The sequence below is a fragment of the Schistocerca nitens genome, chromosome 2 (assembly GCF_023898315.1).
Source record: "Schistocerca nitens isolate TAMUIC-IGC-003100 chromosome 2, iqSchNite1.1, whole genome shotgun sequence".
In the NCBI taxonomy this organism is placed as follows: domain Eukaryota; kingdom Metazoa; phylum Arthropoda; class Insecta; order Orthoptera; family Acrididae; genus Schistocerca; species Schistocerca nitens.
Genome location: NC_064615.1, coordinates 563,191,597 through 563,210,989, shown reverse-complemented (window position 1 = coordinate 563,210,989; position 19,393 = coordinate 563,191,597). Strand labels below are relative to the sequence as shown.

Sequence of the window (19,393 nt, the reverse complement as noted above, 5' to 3'; positions counted from 1 at the left end):
GCTGATGGTTGCCACAATTTTCGTTTTTCGTTTTCCTTAAGGCACAGATAACAAACATACAAGTTATAACCTCCTAAATACATCTCAGAGTTTATGTTTCTGTTACACATCACCCAGATAGCAGTGATTTAGTACACTGTGTCTTTCATTCGCCTTACCCCATGTTATCCCACTTTACCCGGTATTTTTCACATACACAAATCATTGTTCGAGTGCCGGCCGTAGTGGCCGAGCGGTTCTAGGCGCTACAGTCTGGAACCGCGCGACCGCTACGGTCGGAGGTTCGAATCCTGCCTCTTGCATGGATGTGTGTGATGTTCTTAGGTTAGTTCGGTTTAAGTAGTTCTAAGTTCTAGGGGACTGATAACCTTAGAAATTAAGTCCCAGTAGAATTATATCGAAGCAATATAGTACAATACATAGAAAGAAAGATCCTTTATTGTATGATTATATGATAGCGGAACAAACACTGGTAGCAGTTACTTCTGTAAAATATCTGGGAGTATGCGTGCGGAACGATTTGAAGTGGAATGATCATATAAAATTAATTGTTGGTAAGGCGGGTACCAGGTTGAGATTCATTGGGAGAGTGCTTAGAAAATGTAGTCCATCAACAAAGGAGGTGGCTTACAAAACACTCGTTCGACCTATACTTGAGTATTGCTCATCAGTGTGGGATCCGTACCAGATCGGGTTGACGGAGGAGATAGAGAAGATCCAAAGAAGAGCGGCGCGTTTCGTCACAGGGTTATTTGGTAACCGTGATAGCGTTACGGAGATGTTTAATAAACTCGAGTGGCAGACTCTGCAAGAGAGGCGCTCTGCATCGCGGTGTAGCTTGCTGTCCAGGTTTCGAGAGGGTGCGTTTCTGGATGAGGTATGAATATATTGCTTCCCCCTACTTATACCTCCCGAGGAGATCACGAATGTAAAATTAGAGAGATTAGAGCGCGCACGGAGGCTTTCAGACAGTCGTTCTTCACGCGAACCATACGCGACTGGAACAGGAAAGGGAGGTAATGACAGTGGCACGTAAAGTGCCCTCCGCCACACACCGTTGGGTGGCTTGCGGAGTATAAATGTAGATGTAGATGTAGACTTAAAAACTACTTCTAAGGACATCACACACATCCATGCCCGAGGCAGGATTCGAACCTGCGACCGTAGCAGTCGCACGGTTCCGGACTGCGCGCCTAGAACCGCGAGACCACCGCGGCCGGCAACCATTTTTATTTATTTTTTTTTTTTTGCTCGAGGGTAAATAAGTGAGGAGTGATACAGAAAAAGGTCTGATATCGACTGAGCCTTGAGACTCTGGATTCATAGTCTCAGACTTACTCTCTTAGTCGGCAGGCCACGTGTAATTTCTTCTTAAGAGTGCCTCCTGTCGGAGTGTCCATACCACCCATTTACGCAATTTTCACGTTTTTCCATTACCTTCTTCCGGGACTTCTTATTGTCAGTAAATTTAATGATGTTAATTGAAAGCTGCCTTGCCTATATATGGAGGTATTTCCCGTGACCATTTTCCGTTCTTGACCGTGAGCTTACTTTGACTTACTACTCTGAACTAAAATGCGTATTTTCCTATTCACGTGACGTAGTTCCTGCTATGGCCGGAAATGAAGTTTTCTTTGTCAAAAGAAAGAATGCCAGGGCCTAACGTCCCATCGACGATAATGTCAAAAAATGGCTCCAAGCACTATGGGACTTAACATCTGAGGTCATCAGTGCCCTAGACTTAGAACTACTTAAACCTAACTAACCTAAGGACAACACACACATCCAAGCCCGAGGCAGGATTCGAACCTGCGACCGTAGCAGCAGCGAGGTTTCGCATTGAAGCGCATAGAACCGCTCGGCCACAGCGGCCGGCACGACGATAATATCATTAGAGGTTGGACACAAGGTCTTACTATTGGATATGCGGTTGGAAACCTCACTTTAAAAGAAACCAGCCCGGAATTCGCCTTAAACGACTTAGGGAAATCACGGTAAACCAAACCTTGGATGTTTTATGAGTAAAACCGCCTCGGTCGTTTAATGCAAGGTCGTTTCGGCTACTGCCGTTATCAGACCAAAACTTAGTACTTACAGAACATTGTTCACTGCCTATCAATAAAATCTACGGCAGTGCTTAAGCATGGTTTTTATTGACACTGAACGTTGCTTCACTAGTTCTAAGTTTTGGCCTGATGATGATAATAGCCTGCATGACACTATAAATAAAGTAATATACCGATCTAGACGCTTTTATTCACAAAATATCCATGTGATAGTTTTTAACATCCTTGGATGGCTATACAGGGATTTGAACTGCTGGCGTCTCGAATACAAATCCATTGTCTGAACCACTGCGTCATCTCGCTCTCTTTTCGTAGTTGAATAATAACTAGACGGCAACTCTCTCTCACTCTCTATAGGGCAGAAAGGTGGTGGTGGTGCCACTGTAGTGGTGGAGTCCACAGTTTAACTTACCGATAATACTCTGGGCAGGGATGAGTTACTTTCAAGCATGACCAGCGCCAGAAACGTATAGATGATTATTCGACTTGTTACTGTCAGGTGTATGTTGAAAATTATTCGACACTGTAGTTGCCGTGCTGCATGGGAGTCGTGACAAATCAGGCGTATGGCCAGTTAAACGGAGAGCGGCCGCGCCGCGCTCTGCTGCCGGTGTACAGAGTCCTACCAAATACGGGCGGCCGCCGTAACTGCCGGAGGCGTGTGCGGCATAAACAACAGTTTAGTAAGGCACGCCGGCTTCTTTACGGCTGTCACGCAGCAACCGGCCAGCAACGAAACAATTTGTTGCGACGTGGCGTGGCGCGGCCGCCTTTGTCCACGGAGATGTATGCGAGCCCTGTCGCGCTGCCGCCCTTATGCAAATGCTCATGTCCCCACATCAGCGTAAACTAAGGGCCAAGCCGCGCTTGCACCAGCCGCGGCTTTTCACTGGCGGGCATCGTTCGTCTTACCCGAATCTTCGTCTTCTCGGACGCTACTTTTAATGCTCAAAATTGCTCTTCAGAGGAAATAGCCGAATGGATTTTTAACTACCTAGATGCTTCCTCTGATATATGGAGCTCATTACATACGCCTTCTGCCACTGCGGAGAAATAAAATTGGCGTAGATTTACTCCCAATTTCGTTTCTCGGTCTTCTCTCTGTAAATAATCCGATTTTTTCTTTACTGATGTGCTCAGAGCTTAGCGTAAGTTTTATTTCTACATACGGTGTGCTTGCTATTGTCTTCACATACTAGCTCCGGTGCACGCATCGGGGTCACAAAAATTACGGTTGGTCCTTTACCGGAGGGCCAATTCAAATGGTTCAAATGGCTCTAAGCACTATGGGACTTAACATCTGAGGTCATCAGTCCCCTAGAGCATCCATGCCCGAGGCAGGATTCGAACCTGCGACCGTAGCGGTCGCGCGGTCCCAGACTGAAGCGCCTAGAACCGCTCGGCTACTGCGGCCGGGAGGGCCAGTTGAGGGCAACTATTGCACCCCGTTTGGTGTCCATCAGGTATACTGTGGCTCTTAAGGAGAACTCTGCCAGTATTGCCTGGTAAGATTTGTCCTCCCCTGTCTTCTGTGTCTCACCCTATATAGCAAAATTACAACGTGAAACAATAATGCTAACATGTTAACACCTGAAATACTTATACACGGTGTCTCTCCTAAGAGTCGACAGGTGTGTTTTCTCTGGTGTTTGATTAAATATTTGCACTTTCATTTCTGCATTGTGTAGCCTAAACAAATAGCGCTCTTCACGTTTTTCATGCGACGCCCAGTGTCAATGAAAAGCGTTGGTTTGTTTTCCGTTACAACAAAATGATTTTCAAAACGGAATTTGGCGTGCTCATTTGATGCAGCCGTACCAAGTTATTCTAGTGCACTCTAGCAGCGAAGCCACCGCCCTGGTCCGGGCTGACTGCTACTTTCAACCATGCAGAGCTAGTGAGTCGCTGCTGGACTGCTGTTTATTCTTCATGTTTTAATGTCCCTGTTAATATACACACATCAAAAAAGTTTTACATCACCTCGGTTCCGAACGTTCCGGAAACTGTACAGAAAATTGGAATAGAGATCAACATAAACATCATTTTTGCCCTTTTTATTTCTCATGCATGTTGTACCACCATACAGCGAGACCTTCAGAGGTGGTGCTCCAGATTGCTGTACACACCAGTACCTCCAATACCCAGTAGCACGTCCTCTTGGATTGTTGCATGCCTGTATTCGTCGTGCCATACTATCCACAAGTTCATCAAGGCACTGTTGGACGGCGATTCGACGTAGATCCCTCAGAGTGGTTGGTGGGTCACGTCGTCGGATATAAAGACAGGAATGCCATACTAATCCCTCGCCTACAGGCCAAAGCTTATATACCTGCATCGGATTCGCCCTACGTTACATATACGCTACAGCAAAGCCCTCAAACGGAAACTTTTTGATCACCCCTCGTACATGGAATAATGAACACCCCTCTAATTAGGTGCAGGAGAAAACTGACTTACCGCCGGCCGCGGTGGTCTAGCGGTTCTGGCGCTGCAGTCCGGAACCGCGGGACTGCTACGGTCGCAGGTTCGAATCCTGCCTCGGGCATGGGTGTGTGTGATGTCCTTAGGTTAGTTAGGTTTAAGTAGTTCTAAGTTCTAGGGGACTTATGACCTAAGATGTTGAGTCCCATAGTGCTTAGAGCCATTTGAACCAAAACTGACTTACCGCAAAAATCTTCATATCATAAGGAGTAGGTACACCGAATGTTCTTCGCGGTTTTTTTTTCAATGTCTCCAACGTGCTGAGAATCGAGACGAGCTTGATCTGGGTAAGGGATCCACGTACATGATTCCATGGTGATCCCCTCTGCGCCAGACGTTGTCAATGTCAGTGGCCGACGAGTGGTGGCGTGACAGTCTCCCGGCAACACATGGCCATATTTCAGTGCGCGACAGATCTCGAGAACGTGCTGGTCAGGGGACAGACAGTAAGACAGACTCTGTTTTGACTCACGTCAGGACATCACTGGCAACTTGCGGTCTTTATTTATATTGCTGAAAGATTAATTCGCAGGCACTGACCTTAACACGCCACAATTATAAAGCCTTCTCTAGAAATTGCCGTCTGCACGAACAAGATGTGATCGTATTGTGTACCGAACGGCACCCGACACCACTACGCCATGTGTTGGGACCAAATGGCGATGACGAATGAAATCTTTCAACTTTCGTCCTACTCAGAGCCTCTGCACTTAGGTACGTCCGTACGCAGAATGGCACTCGCCTGAATAGATGACGTGGCGCCACTCCTGTGTCTAGAGTTGTCTTTGGCCGCACCACTGTTGGCGCGCCGCCTTTCCCTGCTGCTGTGCCTACGCTGACGATGTGGCATTACTCGCACGAAACACTGCTCTGCTAGCCGAAGCCTATCAACAGCTGGAGAAAGGTGCAAGGGAACTTGGCCTGACAGTCAACGTCGAAAGACCAAGTGTGTGGCAATGACCAGCCAACAAAACCTACCAAACCTCAGGATAGCGGACAGGGAGTTTGAAAGGGTGAGAGACTTCAAGCACCTTGCGTAAACTATCACTGCGACAAATGACATTCGCAGTGAGGTGAAAGCCAGAATAGCAGCAAGTAACAGATACTACTTTGCCGCTTTACCCATGCTTAGGGGTTCGCTTCTATCACGAAAATCCAAAATCCTCATTTACAAAACAATTATTAGACCAGTTGTTACGTATGGTGCCGAAAAGTGGACCATGGCTGTAAATAAGGAAAGGATCCGTAGCATATGGGAGAGAAAGGTGCTATATAAAATATATGGCCCAATATATGATCAAGAATGTTGGCGCATTCGTGCGAATGCAGAAGTACAACACCTTTTTAAAGAACCTGACATTCTTACTACCATTAAAATAAGAAGACTGCGGTGGTCAGGGCACGTGGTCAGAATGGAAGAAGACAGAGCATGTAAGAGGATTTTTGATGACAAGGCTGGAGGCAGGCGGCGGTGGGGACGCCCCAGAAAGGGATGGGTGGATGGAGTTGAAGAAGACATGAAAAAGCTGGATGGAGATGGAAATCCACGAATCGGATAGAATGGCAGGATATTGTGATGCAGGCCAAGACCCTTCAAGGGCTTTAGAGCAGAGGAGTAAGTAAGTAAGTAAGTAAGCGTCAAGGGAAGTCCCAACAATGGTCGCCTTGGAGACACTTTGTGGTGTTACAGACACCGTCGCACTGTCCTTATGAATACTTTTATTGCTGTAAATAACTCCATTTCATGGCTCGAAATACTTAACATGGCTGCACAGTCCTGCACGGCCGAGCGAACAATACGTCTCACGTCTTGGGCGCTACTCACTCGCGGCCATTTAGTTCCTGAATGCGAGTGCAAGTGGCCCTCCTGAACTCGTCGTTTACATATTCGCACGACAATCGAGGGTTCCGGCTAACGGGAGCAGCAATGCCGCAGAACGAAAAGTCGGTCTCCGTAGGCTACAATCATTCTGCTGATGGATTCCAGCACGTGCTGGCAGACGTTTCGCCTTCTCACAAGAGGCACATCACCATAATACCACGAACAAACATTCAAAAACGATTTATGAATGAGGAATTCGCTCTGTGTTCTTTCTCTATAAGGTATCACGTCAAAAGTATCAGGGTACTTCTATGTTATAAATCCCAAACTATCGTCAACGCCGGCCAGTGTGGCCGACCGGTTCTAGGCGCTTCAGTCTGGAACCGCGCGACCGCTACGGTCGCAGGTTCGAATCCTGCCTTGAGCCTGGATGTGTGTGATGTCCTCAGGTTAGCTAGGTTTAAGTAGTTCTAAGTTCCAGTGGAGTGATGACCACAGATGTTAAGTCCCATAGTGCTCAGAGGCATTTGAGCCTATCGTCAACCAGATTTTACACTCTTATTGTGTCAGCAAACCAGTATTCACATTACGGTCGCACAAGGTTGTCTTCTAAGATGCCGTCTCTTATTGGAAAGGATGCCTGTCGTATTGAATAATCATGATAAATGTCTTGTTTCTTGGATGTTATCAAAAGCTCACTGCGAAGCACAGAACCACTTTCACCAAGCATGAGAGTTAACAGAAGACAGACTCAATTGTACACGATCTTTATGTACTTTCCCCTACTACAAGGAGCAGTATGAAAGTAACTCTTCTCAAAAACGAAAACTAATTTCACCTGGCTTGAAAAGCTTTACAACAGCAGACCGCAAATGCAGAAACTAAATGGCACTACAGTGATCATAGCGTTCTGGCGATTCAGAGACGATACACTACAAAACCAAAACCAAAGTCAACAGTATGTTAAAGATACGTTACAGAAGTTGTATCCGAAAAGGGTGTCTGTACGGAGGCGTTTCGTATCACTTGGTCCAATCTGTATAAATCAACCACATATCAAGCGTCAGATTTGGTGTAAAAGGGTGAAGTTAGCTGTGTACACTGTATGATAAAAAGTGTCCGGACACCCAAATGTAATTCTGAACTGATCAACAGGTGTCACGAGATGCGGACCTTCTATTACAAAAGGAGGCACGGAGTTTTGTGTTGTCAGTAGAGGAGCAGTAACGACAGAATGGGTCGGACACAAGAGCTCACTGACTTCGAACATGGACTATTCGCTGGTTGTCACCGAAATAACAGATCCATCGGGGACATCTGGCTAAGCTGACTGTTGGTGATGTGACTGTGAAGTGGAAACGCAAGAACAACCAGAACTAAACCAACACCAGGCACACCTCTTGTACTGACGGACAGAAACCGTCGAGCATCGTGGACGGTGGTTGCAGAAAACCGCGTGAAATCGGCGGAACAAATCACCCGGTAAATGCCAAACGACGCCTCGATCGGTATAACGAGCGTAAACACTAGACGATTGAATAGTGGAAAAACCTTGTGTGCAGTTACGAATCACGGTACACAATGGGGCGATCCGATCGCAGGGTGTGGGTATGGCGAATGCCGCGTGAAATTCATCTGCCAGCGTGTGCAGTGCCAACAGTTAAATTCGGAAGCGGTGGTGTTATGGTGTGGTCGTGTTTTTCATGGAGGGGGTGCGGCGGCGCGGTTCTTTCCGTCCCTTTACGACGGACCTGCACCTACCTGTGAACATTGTCTCAGCAGATCATCAGTAGGAAAGCCGAGTGAAAACTATTGTACTTCGACGTGAACCAGGCTGCAATTTAAGTCACTAATCTACGTTTCGGAAGAAAGTTTTCACACAAATGAAAGGTTGGAAATTTTGTCCTCAATTAATATATTCTGAAACTTAGGTGAACAAGTATCACTGCCAAGTCCATGCTAGTCTTAACACAGTCACTCATAATCCCTTTCACTCACGTTAGCAAGTTTATGGTATTGCAGTTCCAGAAAACGTAATAGCTACAAGAATACTGATTGTTTTTGATTGATAATGCTCGCCAAATATTAAGTCTGTCGGTACCAAATGTAGTCACAGTTTTTAGCCACCGACCTGCTAAATACGCCATCACAAAATTCACTTAAAAATTCCGAAATTTCTACACACCCATCGGAATAATTATGCCGTCACTTTACCACAATTTTGATGTATGTAACACTGCTAGATGCGGCAACTTATCATTTCCATCGGAACTACTACTACACACGTCCGAACTGTTTCATTGCTAGGCTCCGACTCCTCTCTAGAATACTCTAAGTCTTCTCTACCAGCAGAGAAAGCCGCGCGAAGAATATTGCTTTACCATTGGTCAGTTTACTCAACAGCCAATAGCAAAACAACATTCTCCCGCGTCAATCCGCGCTTTTCATCAATAACCAATCGCAAAATAGTAAACCTAACGACTGCACTTTTTACCGACGTAATTATCTAATATGCTGAAGTTTTGCTTATGCATAAAGTTATTTACTATTGTTATTTATACCTGAACTAACTTTCCCTTTACCATAAACTTACTTTACAAATTTATTCTACAAAAATCCCCTTTGTCCATATCCATACTTCTTCGAAATGTTCCCACGGCACATCCTACTACATAACTCGTTAAACAGTTATCTTCATATTAACCTTAAACAACACTCACGCATCATTCATACTGCTAAAACACACTTATAACATTTTACATACACAAAAAGACATAATAACACTTTATGAAAATACTAGAACAGTCTATAAAAAACATTATATTACTTTAGTGCACTCTAGTGGACACCATCGAAACTAAAATCACAGTCCCCCTATCAAATATTGTCCTCTATCGGCTGATACATAAACTACGTGCGCGTCCAGTCTCGCGTCACCATCTGTCACTATCCAGCTCTGAGACACATCTCCCACTTAACCGCCTCCAAGGCAGGATCGTTATACGGCGCTACGCCTCAGGGGCTTGAACAACTTTTTGTTTTGCGTGGCACTATCACAGCACAGGCCTAATTGATGTTTTAAGAACCTTCTTGCTTCCCACTGTTGAAGACCAATTCGGCGAAGACGTTTGCATCTTTCAACACTATCGAGCACCTATTCATTATGCACGGCCTGTGGCGGAGTGGTTACACGACAATAACATCCCTGTAATGGACTGGTTTGCACAGAGTCCTGACCTGAATGCTATAGAACACCTTTGGGATGTTTTGGAACTCCGACTTCGTGCCAAGCCTCACCGACCGACATCGATACCTCTCCTCAGTGCAGCACTCCATGAAGAATGGGCTGCCACTCCAAGAAACCTTCCAGCACCTGATTGAACGTATGCCTGCGAGAGTGGAAGCTGTCATCAAGGCTAAGGGAGGGCAAACACCATACTGAATTCCAGCATTACCGATAGAGGGCGCCACGAACTTGTAAGTCATTTTCAGCCAGGTGTCCGGATACTTTTGATCACAAAGTGTATTTGATGTGTATCCTCACGTGTCTGCCTCAAGTTTTTCAGCATTTCCATGTCTCTCTCCGCTGGTTTAAACATACCTGATGGCTTTCTTGTACCCATTCAATAAGTATTCTCTGTTAGCCGCATTTGATGTGGGTCCCACGAGCTTGAGCAGAATTCTAGGATGGTTCGCACGTTTTATAAGCAATCACCTTCGGAAACTGAACATATTTTCCCAGCATCGTACTAATGAACCAGAGTCTGTTATGTACTTTACCTACAAATGAACCAATGTGATAACTCCACTTCGTATATCCACAGTTGTTAAACCTAGGTCATTGTATGAGTTGACTGACTCCATTTGTGACTGACTGGCATAGTAGTCATAGGCTACTATGTTTCTACATTTTGCAAGAGTGCACAATTTGGCATTTATGACCATGAGAGAAAGTTGGCAATCTTTGTACCATTTTGAATTAGTATCAAGATAAGACAGAGTATTTGTGTAGCCTCTTTTTTTTGAGATGGAATTTTATTATAGACTGTGTAACTTTCAAAACGTTTTAGGTTACTGTTAACGTTATCTGGCACTTCATTAATGTCCTTTGCTGAAATCAGAGTTAGTGTTATGTGGTTCTAAGAAAAAAATCGGTTAATGATACACCAATGGTTAAGTTTAGTACCACCAGAAGGTCATAAAAGTCTCGCTGATGAGCTACTTATGTAGTGAACCACAGTGCCACATTCACCTCACAACACGCGCAATCTTAACCGTTGGTGATCGAAGTGCGTAGTGTTTAAAAAGTCTTTTCTTTTGTTTCAGGGGATGACGCCAACTCTAAGCCTGAAAACGTCACTATCAACCACAGAGGTAAGTACAGAAACAAAGTTTTGGATTATGTTTAGTAGTTTTATTTTTGTACAATATTTTCAAAAATGACGCCATAGTAATCACAGAGTTCCATTTAATTTCTGAATGCCTGGAAATACGTCAAATGTTTATGTCGCAGCATTTATACTATTTTCGTGCTTTGATGTACCGATAAAAAAGAGAGAATTCTGTCATGCCAAACTCCTGCAGACATTTTTTTTTTCTGTTTTTGTGTATTCATTCCTCTCGCACAGTGTTCAAGAAAGGATATTGCCAATAGCCCAGGAGAAGATTTGGAGATCTAAGGACCATGCAAATAAGCTTAGTGGATTCATTTTCTTCCTTGACTTCTCTCCGTTGTTTTAGTTTATTTTTTTCTACTTGACTCCACCTCACAATTATCTTTTTTCGTTCTCTTGAAAAACCATGAACCTTTGCATCAAATTTCTAAACGTATTTTCAGATCTTTCTTCCGTTATAACAATATCTGTCTTCATTTTTTTTATTCCTCAGTTCTAGTAATTATACTTTTACTCTTGCAAACACAATTTAAATTTCATCTGCTGAGTCTTTTGATAGTTGTCGTCACTGCATGGACAAATAAGATTCCTAAAAGCGTCGGAAGTATTTTTTCTTCATTCCCGCATTTCTCTGTATTAAACTTGTTTTTCTCTACTATTATTACTCAAACTTTTTTCTTAAAATCCATCTATCTTTTTTTGTATCCTTTCTACGTATCTCGTTCAATGACATTGAGAATGTATTTTGTACATTGAGAATGGGCTTGTTAGCTTCACTACCGTATTGAAATATCTTATTTTACGTGTAAGATTTTCTTTTATTTGTATTTTTAGTAAAGTATTGGAACATGATTTCTAATTTTACCACTTTTCGGTTATTGACTACTTCGCCTAAGGTACTGATACGCATAATTTCACGACAGGGCGTACCTTTTTCAACTCTATCAAGTTTTTCATGCTACATTGCTTACGGCTTAGGTAAATTTCCATTATTTGACATAAAATTGGTTATCTCAAAAGATGTTTGAAGCCAAACTTTCTCAGCAAGTGTCTTGGAAGTTGTTTTGGTACCGAATTTTCAGAAACTACAGCAATGCTATTAGTGAACTTCAAGTAATTCATACAGAGCCCCTTAAATTTCGTCTCCAGTCCGACTTCATATTGTATTCCATTTGAACCTGCTTATTATACGCAGCATTGACCTCCTCTATCCTTCTTCTTCACCCACTCCCACACACACGCAACTCCCTCCATTAACAAATTAACTATCCCTGGACCACTCAGGCCGTTCCATGTAGACTGATACCTTCAATTGGTGCCACAAGTTTATTTTCTTTCCGATTCTGTTCAGTACATTCTCAGTTAGCTGATATACGCATCTAAATTACAGTATTCTTCTGTAGCACATTTGAAAAACTTGTATTCTGTTCTTGTCTGAACTGTTCATCATAAACGTGTCGCTCCGTACAAGACTACCTTTCAATTTATATTAGATGTTAACTATATAAGGAAAAGATAGATTGCTACTTAGCGTAAAGATGTCTCGTTAAGTTGCAGACAGGCTCAACTAGAAGACACATACACATTATCTTTTGGCCACAGCCTTCGTCAGAAAAGGAAACCCACACACATTCATTCACACAAGCAAGCATACCTCACGCACACATGACTGCCATCTCTCCATCTCCTCCTCTTCCCTTTCTCTGTCCATGTCTTCTTCCATTTTTCTGTCGATTTCCTTCTCCTCGTCCTTCTCCATCTGTCCAGCTCCTCCTCCACCTTCTCTCTGCCCATCTCTTCCTCCCCCTCTCTTCGTCCATTTCCTCCTCTCCCCTCTGTCTATCTCCTCCTCTTTCTTTTCTCTCTCCATCTACTTCTCTCCTCTCTCTCTGTCCATCTCCTCCTCTCCCCTCTCTCTGTCCATCTTCTCCCGTTCCCGTTCTGTCCATTCCCCCACCCCTCTTCTTTGTCTACCTCCTGCATCACCTATCTGCGTCTATCTCCCCCCCTCCCCTCTCTGTCCATCTCCTCCTTTCCCTTTCTCCCTCTACATTATCACCTTCAACCGAACAGGAAGTTGCTGGTTCTTACTCCCACAGCATTTATTTCCAGATGGTAGGTAAAGTAGGTAAAGTTAAGTTGACATTGATCAAGGGGCTTAGGAGGAGCTTTATACACATGGATTTGCCCGAGTACGTACTTGTCACATATTTCATATATATATTGTAACATATTTCACACGCATGTGTACACATATTTCGCCTGTATCTCTAGCGAATTTCGCGCAGCCCAATGTTTATGCGTCAGATCTCCTCAACTATGTGCCGTACAATGATATAATTGAGCAGGTACATGCAGTGGTATATGCGAATACTACCTGCAGATTGTATCACAAAAAGGATTAGAAATAAAGACGCAATAAATTATGCGATAGTTTTACCGCACGAAATGCAAACATGTAGTAAGAGATAAACTTTTTTCCTTTCATCATTTCGCTGGGTGCATCATTGAGAAAAAATCTCGTAAAGTTTTTAATTTTTTTTAAGTCACTTGAAAGTCATTAAGTGCTCTCATTCTCAAATAGTGGATGAAAGTCATGAGCTGCTCCTTTCTCACCCGCACGCCCATCCCTTTGTGAGGTAAGTAGTTCTTACTCCCACAGTGGTTCTGTCCAGACCGTACGTGATGTCTGTTCCAAGTTTGTTTGCAAAGCGATCCAGTGGTTTAGGAGGAAATGTGGAACGTACACAGACATATACACACATAAAAAAAAGTTTGCATCAGCCCGTTTCCCGAACTCCTTAAGATAGATGTAGGCTGTGGATATTGAATCACAGACAGTCCCTCTGACTGTTGAGAGATGTCACTAAACCCACCCAAAGATGTAAACAACCATGCATGAGCAGCACCTATTAGACGAAGAGAGCCCAACAGCCGATCAGTTCCAGTCATTCCACCAGGAAGGAGGTTTTTCTTTTTTTAAAAGAGGTGGAGCCCCTCCACGCCCAGACCGGCATGATAGGCAACTCAATAGGTCTACTGCCATCTCTGCATAAGGGTTAGTTTTCACTAAAGCGAGGTGTCGCAGGATGTGGGTACTGCGATGTTTGCGTACGTCTAGTTAAGGTTAATCATTAATACGCGCTCATCTGGAGATAGATTGGGTCGAAGTCGAACGAAGGGAAGCGGTTTGAAAGGCAAGGGAAAAAAGTACCAAGGCAAGAGCCAAGGGAAAAAAACCTTTGCGATAGTTAGGTCGGGTGGTAAGAGCAGTAGCGGATGTCTTGCTGCCTGCGATAGGTCGTGCAAGGTTAGGCTTCGTTAGTAATGGGTATCATGCATGTCGATACCTTTGGCGTTGTGAGGTGGTGTTGCTCGGAGGCTGCCGCTGGGTGCCGGTGTAGAGCACTCGGTCAGCATCAGCAACCTGCAACAGCTAGGTTTGTCATCGTTTTTGTGTCCTATAGGTCATATATCGGATGCACAGTGTAGGGTGATGTTGGCGAATTGTTTGGGTGTTAGTGAGCGAACTCGTCGGTATCCCTGATGTAGCCTGTTGGTCGGCTCTAGTAGCAGCTGGTAATTGCCAGTCAGTGTTGCTGATATACAGGGGCTTGCCGACGTTTGTCGCTTGTTGGTGTATGTTAGTTTACCATAGGTGACTATGCCCTAGCGAGTAGTCTCTTTGACCGCTTGTGCTTCCACCTATCGTTGTGAAGGAGGTGCGCGGCTCCTGTTATTTGTAGTCCAACCATGCCTAGACGGTCAATACTGCGGTTCGATAGCGTCCACAATGTTACTTTGTGCCAGGAAGGGCTCTGAACAAGGGAAGTGTCCAGGCGTCTCGGAGTGAGCCAAAGCGATGTTGTTCGGATATGGAGGAGATACAGAGAGACAGGAACTGTCGATGACATGCCTCGCTCAGGCCGCCCAAGGGCTACTACTGCAGTGGATGACCGCTACCTACGGATTATGGCTCGGAGGAACCTTGAAGGCAACTCCACCATGTTGAACAATGCCTTTCGTGCAGTCGCAGGATGTCGTGTTAAGACTCAAACTGTGCGCAATAGGCTGCATAATGCGCAACTTCACCCCGACGCCAATGGCGAGGTCCATCTTTGCAACCACGACACCATACAGCGCGGTACAGATGGGCGCAGCAACATGCCGAATGGACCGCTCACAATTGGCATCACATTCTCTTCGCCGATGAGAGTCGCATATGCCTTCAACCAGATGATAGTCGGAGACGTGTTTCGAGGCAAACCGGTCAGGTTGAATTCCTTAGACGCGCTGTCCAGCGAGTGCAGCAAAGTGGAGGTTCCCTGATGTTTTGGGATAGCATTATATGGGGCCGATGTACGCCGCTGGTGGTTGTGGAAGGCGCCGTAACGGCTGCACGATACGTGAATACCATCCTCCGACCGATAGTGCAACCATATCGGCAACATATTGGCGAGGCATTCGTCTTCATGGACGACAATTCGCGCCTCTATCGTGCACATCTTGGGAATGACTTCGTTCAGGATAACGACATCGCTCGACTAGAGCGGCCAGCATGTTCTCCAGAGGGCCGGCCGCGGTGGTCTCGCGGTTAAGGCGCTCAGTCCGGAACCGCGCGACTGCTACGGTCGCAGGTTCGAATCCTGCCTCGGGCATGGATGTGTGTGATGTCCTTAGGTTAGTTAGGTTTAAGTAGTTCTAAGTTCTAGGGGACTGATGACCACAGAAGTTAAGTCCCATAGTGCTCAGAGCCATTTGAGCCATGTTCTCCAGACCTCCTGACATGAACGCTATTGAACATGCCTGGGATAGATTGAAAAGGACTGTTTATGGACGACGTGACCCACCAACCACTCTGAGGGATCTACGCCGAATCGCCGTTGAGGAGTGGGACAATCCAGCCCAACAGTGCCTTGATGAACTTGTGGATAGCATGCCACGACGAATTCAGACATGCATTAATGCAAGAGGATGTGCTACTGGGTATTAGAGGTACCAGTGTGTACAGCAAGGTTTCGCTGTATGGTGGTACAAAGTGCAATGTGTGGTTTTCATGAGAAATAAAAAGGGTGGAAGTGATGCTTATGTTGATATCTATCCCAGTTTTCTGTGCAGGTTCCGGAACTCCCGGAACCGAGGTGATGCAAAACTTTTTTGATGTTTGTACATGCACTTTTGTAATGTTAATGGATTGACTGATGGCTTTTGTCTCGTGATTTTCGGCCGACGTTTGTTTAACGATTTTTCTAGTTTTTCGCCAGCATTTGCATTGTCAAATGTTCACCCTTCATTGTTGGTGGTGGACTGGATCGTACCCACGGCCGTATATTAATGTATTTGCATGATAGCAGTATCTGAACGATATGAATTTCGTTCCTCCTAACTTACATGTAGCCCACATAACCTGCGCATAACTTTCCTGCAGGTTTTCTGTACGTATCACGATGGGTTAAGGAGCTTAGCGGACATCCAGGACTGATCCTGTTCACTATAGAATACAGAATGAAACAGAGAGTTACCAAAAATTGAGATTTATTCTCCTTCTCCTATTCTACGTGGTACATTTGTCTATTGTCTGCAACGACCGCGGAGGGAACCGCGCGTAGTGGCGGAGTACATTTCGCCCACAATGGGAGGAGCAGGCCGACCCGTCTGTAGGGTAGGAAGGCTGGTAGACAAGAGACCGATCCACTGCTGCGGCCACTGCCTCGCCGGCCATCCCGCACACCCACGTGACCGATTTCTACTCTCCCATTGGTTGGCTTTGAACTTTGTGAAGGCGCAACTTGCAAAAAAGTGTTACCAAATTTGAAAAAAAAAATGCTCTTTTATACCCTTACGGGCTGCATAGTTCCCTTCATCCTCTGTGATAGTTAGTTATGGTCGTTACTTGATTTAAATCAAATTTGATAATCAACAAAAATAAAGTTTTTTAAGTGGTTCTCCGGAAGTTGGTCGACATTTAAAGTTTTAGGAAAGCCGGACTTATCCTAATGGAGGGTCTAAAATAAATGTTAAAAGCATACTAGGGGCAGGTGGTACAAAGTTTCAGTATTGTATTAACTCATGTTCACAAGTATCATTTCTTGAAGCGTCTTGCTTAACAGTTTTGTTTCGGAGTTGGTACAGTGGCCGGTTGTCAACCAACAGTAGCTGTGAGCGCGGTGGCGACAGACAGTTGGGCTGTAGCTGAGCCGGTGTATGGTTACGCGGGCACCGTGATAAGGTCCCGGTGTCAAGGCTGACGGGCAGAAAGTGGGTCGGCTACCGGTGACTGCAACACTCATTGACGGGAGTCGCATCAGTGGGGGTCTGTAGTTTACGTTTTGTAGAAAAGAGGATAGCAGAGTAATGAAGACTACCACTAGAAATCAATCATTTGACATTAAAGCCGTTATTACAAAAGAGTAGAATTATAGAAACTTTACATAATTCATAATAGGTAAAAACACTTGACATTTAAAGTTAACAAATGCAGTTTCCCTTTACAAATCTGGTCTGATTAGGGCTGCAGAAGAATTGGACTAATTACTAGAAATAGGGTTCATATCTTAAACCTAAAGGAGGGCCAAGCCTATGAAGTGACATTGTTAAACCCAGTATTCACCAGCTGGTTCGGGATCGGAAACAACCTGTGGTGCTGGGTTACGTCATTTACCGCAGCCGTATTTGTATAAAATGCATACAATAAATCCAATGACAAATAGAGGTAAAGGCACAGACGTAATACGTGGAATGATCACTCGAGTAATAATTTTGAGTGTGCCATTCAGCGAAGTGTGCAGTAATCTCGAACGAGAGAAATTTGTCCGTGCTTCTTGGCTGGGACTTTATTGATGGACTTTAAAAGGTGATTCCGTGATGTGTCAGATAACGTCGGATTGCTATTCAATTGTGGGAAGGGTACTGGCACTTCAAGCAAGTACAGCAGGAATGGCCTAAGGCTAATGTCATGTATGTATACTAAGTGAGCTGAAAATTTAACAGCAGTGGAATAATCCATTTTAATCTGTAAGATGGAGATTATTACAGTAAGCCATACATAAATTAATTGCGTCTGAATGCGCATATTGTGCCTCAGGTCGGCACGAAAGACCTCCGTAATTTGCGGAACGAATAGGTATAATAAGTCCTTCATTTGTGTGACTAAATTGTCCGTAGTTGCTTTACAATTATGGAGGGTATTTTTGTTCTGTCGTTGCAACTCAAAAATGCGTAATTTTTTTTACACCAGACGCGTTTCGCTTTATTGAGGCAAAGCATCATCAGTGGTCTGTAATTAAGTTTTCTTATATTTTGATTTGCTCGAAGATCGAAAACAGTTCGTTAACAATATTTTGATCTGTACTTACGGTGATTTTCGATTGATTTCTCGCTTTCATTGGGAAATGCCGTCTGCTAGAACATTGTTGATGTTTTTTTTTTGCTTTAGACACTGATGGTTGTGGTCTAAGTTCAAATTGTTCAAATGGCTCTGAGCACTATGGGACTCAACTGCTGTGGTCATCAGTCCCCTAGAACTTAAAAACTACTTAAACCTAACTAACCTAAGGACATCACACACATCCATGCCCGAGGCAGGATTCGAACCTGCGACCGTAGCGGTCGTGCGGTTCCAGACTGTAGCGCCTTTAACCGCTCGGCCATTCCGGCCGGCTGTGGTCTAAGTCTTAGTTGTTCTGCAGCACTATGCATTTCTTATTATTTTGACAGCACACTTTTTCGCACACCACTGTTTCCTGTTTATTTTCATACTCCTAAGTATACGTTATGGTATGTGTCTTGCAATGTTGCCAAGATGACCTTGCCAGTAGTTCGTCTTTGACCTACAATCTTTATGGCTCTGAGCACTATGCGACTTAACTGCTGAGGTCATCAGTCGCCTAGAACTTAGAACTAATTAAACCTAACTAACCTAAGGACCTCACACACATCCATGCCCGAGGCAGGATTCGAACCTGCGACCGTAGCGGTCACGCGGTTCCAGACTGAAGCGCCTTTAACCGCACTGCCACACCGGCCGGCTACAATCTTTATTTTAATTAGAGTATTGTATGTGTGTCATTTTATTTAATTATGTTGCTGTGTGTTTGTATACTGTGTAAGAGTAGGGAAGGAATAGTGATGGAGTTTATTTCTATCTCTATTTTTGGTGTCGGGGAGGGAGAAACCGTGATGAGTGGGCATAAGTGTATAATAGGATTGTAATTGAATTTAATTTTGAGGATAAGGTGAGGAGAAAAAGAGAAATGAAATTGGGTAGGGGGAGGGGTTGGGTGGGAGAGTGGGAGGGGGTGAAGGATGGAAAAGTTTTTTTCTTTTTCATGTATTTCATCAATTATTTTTTATAGAGCCTGGTTTACAATATTTATTTGGTCATTGAGCAACTGTTCATTTTGTGTTAAAGCTTTGTGTATGTAGAAATTTTCTTGGAAAGGGAGGATGCGTCTGTCTTTACTTATTCTTATGATATTGTTTTTCAGTATTGCTTGGCCTACGGTATTCTTGTTTTAGAGGATTTGCAAATGTTGAATGGTTTTACCATATTTAAATGTTATGAAGTGTTCTTTATATCTTGTGTCGAATGTCCTGCCAGTTATTACGTTGTAGGTATTTTCACAATCTCT

The 19,393-nt window shown here is 44.3% G+C and overlaps 1 long non-coding RNA gene across 1 annotated transcript in view; it reads left to right on the top strand.

The window, feature by feature from the left end:
* LOC126234492 (uncharacterized) overlaps window positions 1-19,393 on the top strand; it is an 88,227-nt gene that overhangs the window by 49,856 nt on the left and 18,978 nt on the right. The window contains exon 2 of the long non-coding RNA XR_007544738.1: window positions 10,696-10,743. This is a non-coding gene — a long non-coding RNA (uncharacterized LOC126234492). The remainder of the gene's footprint in view (window positions 1-10,695; window positions 10,744-19,393) is intronic.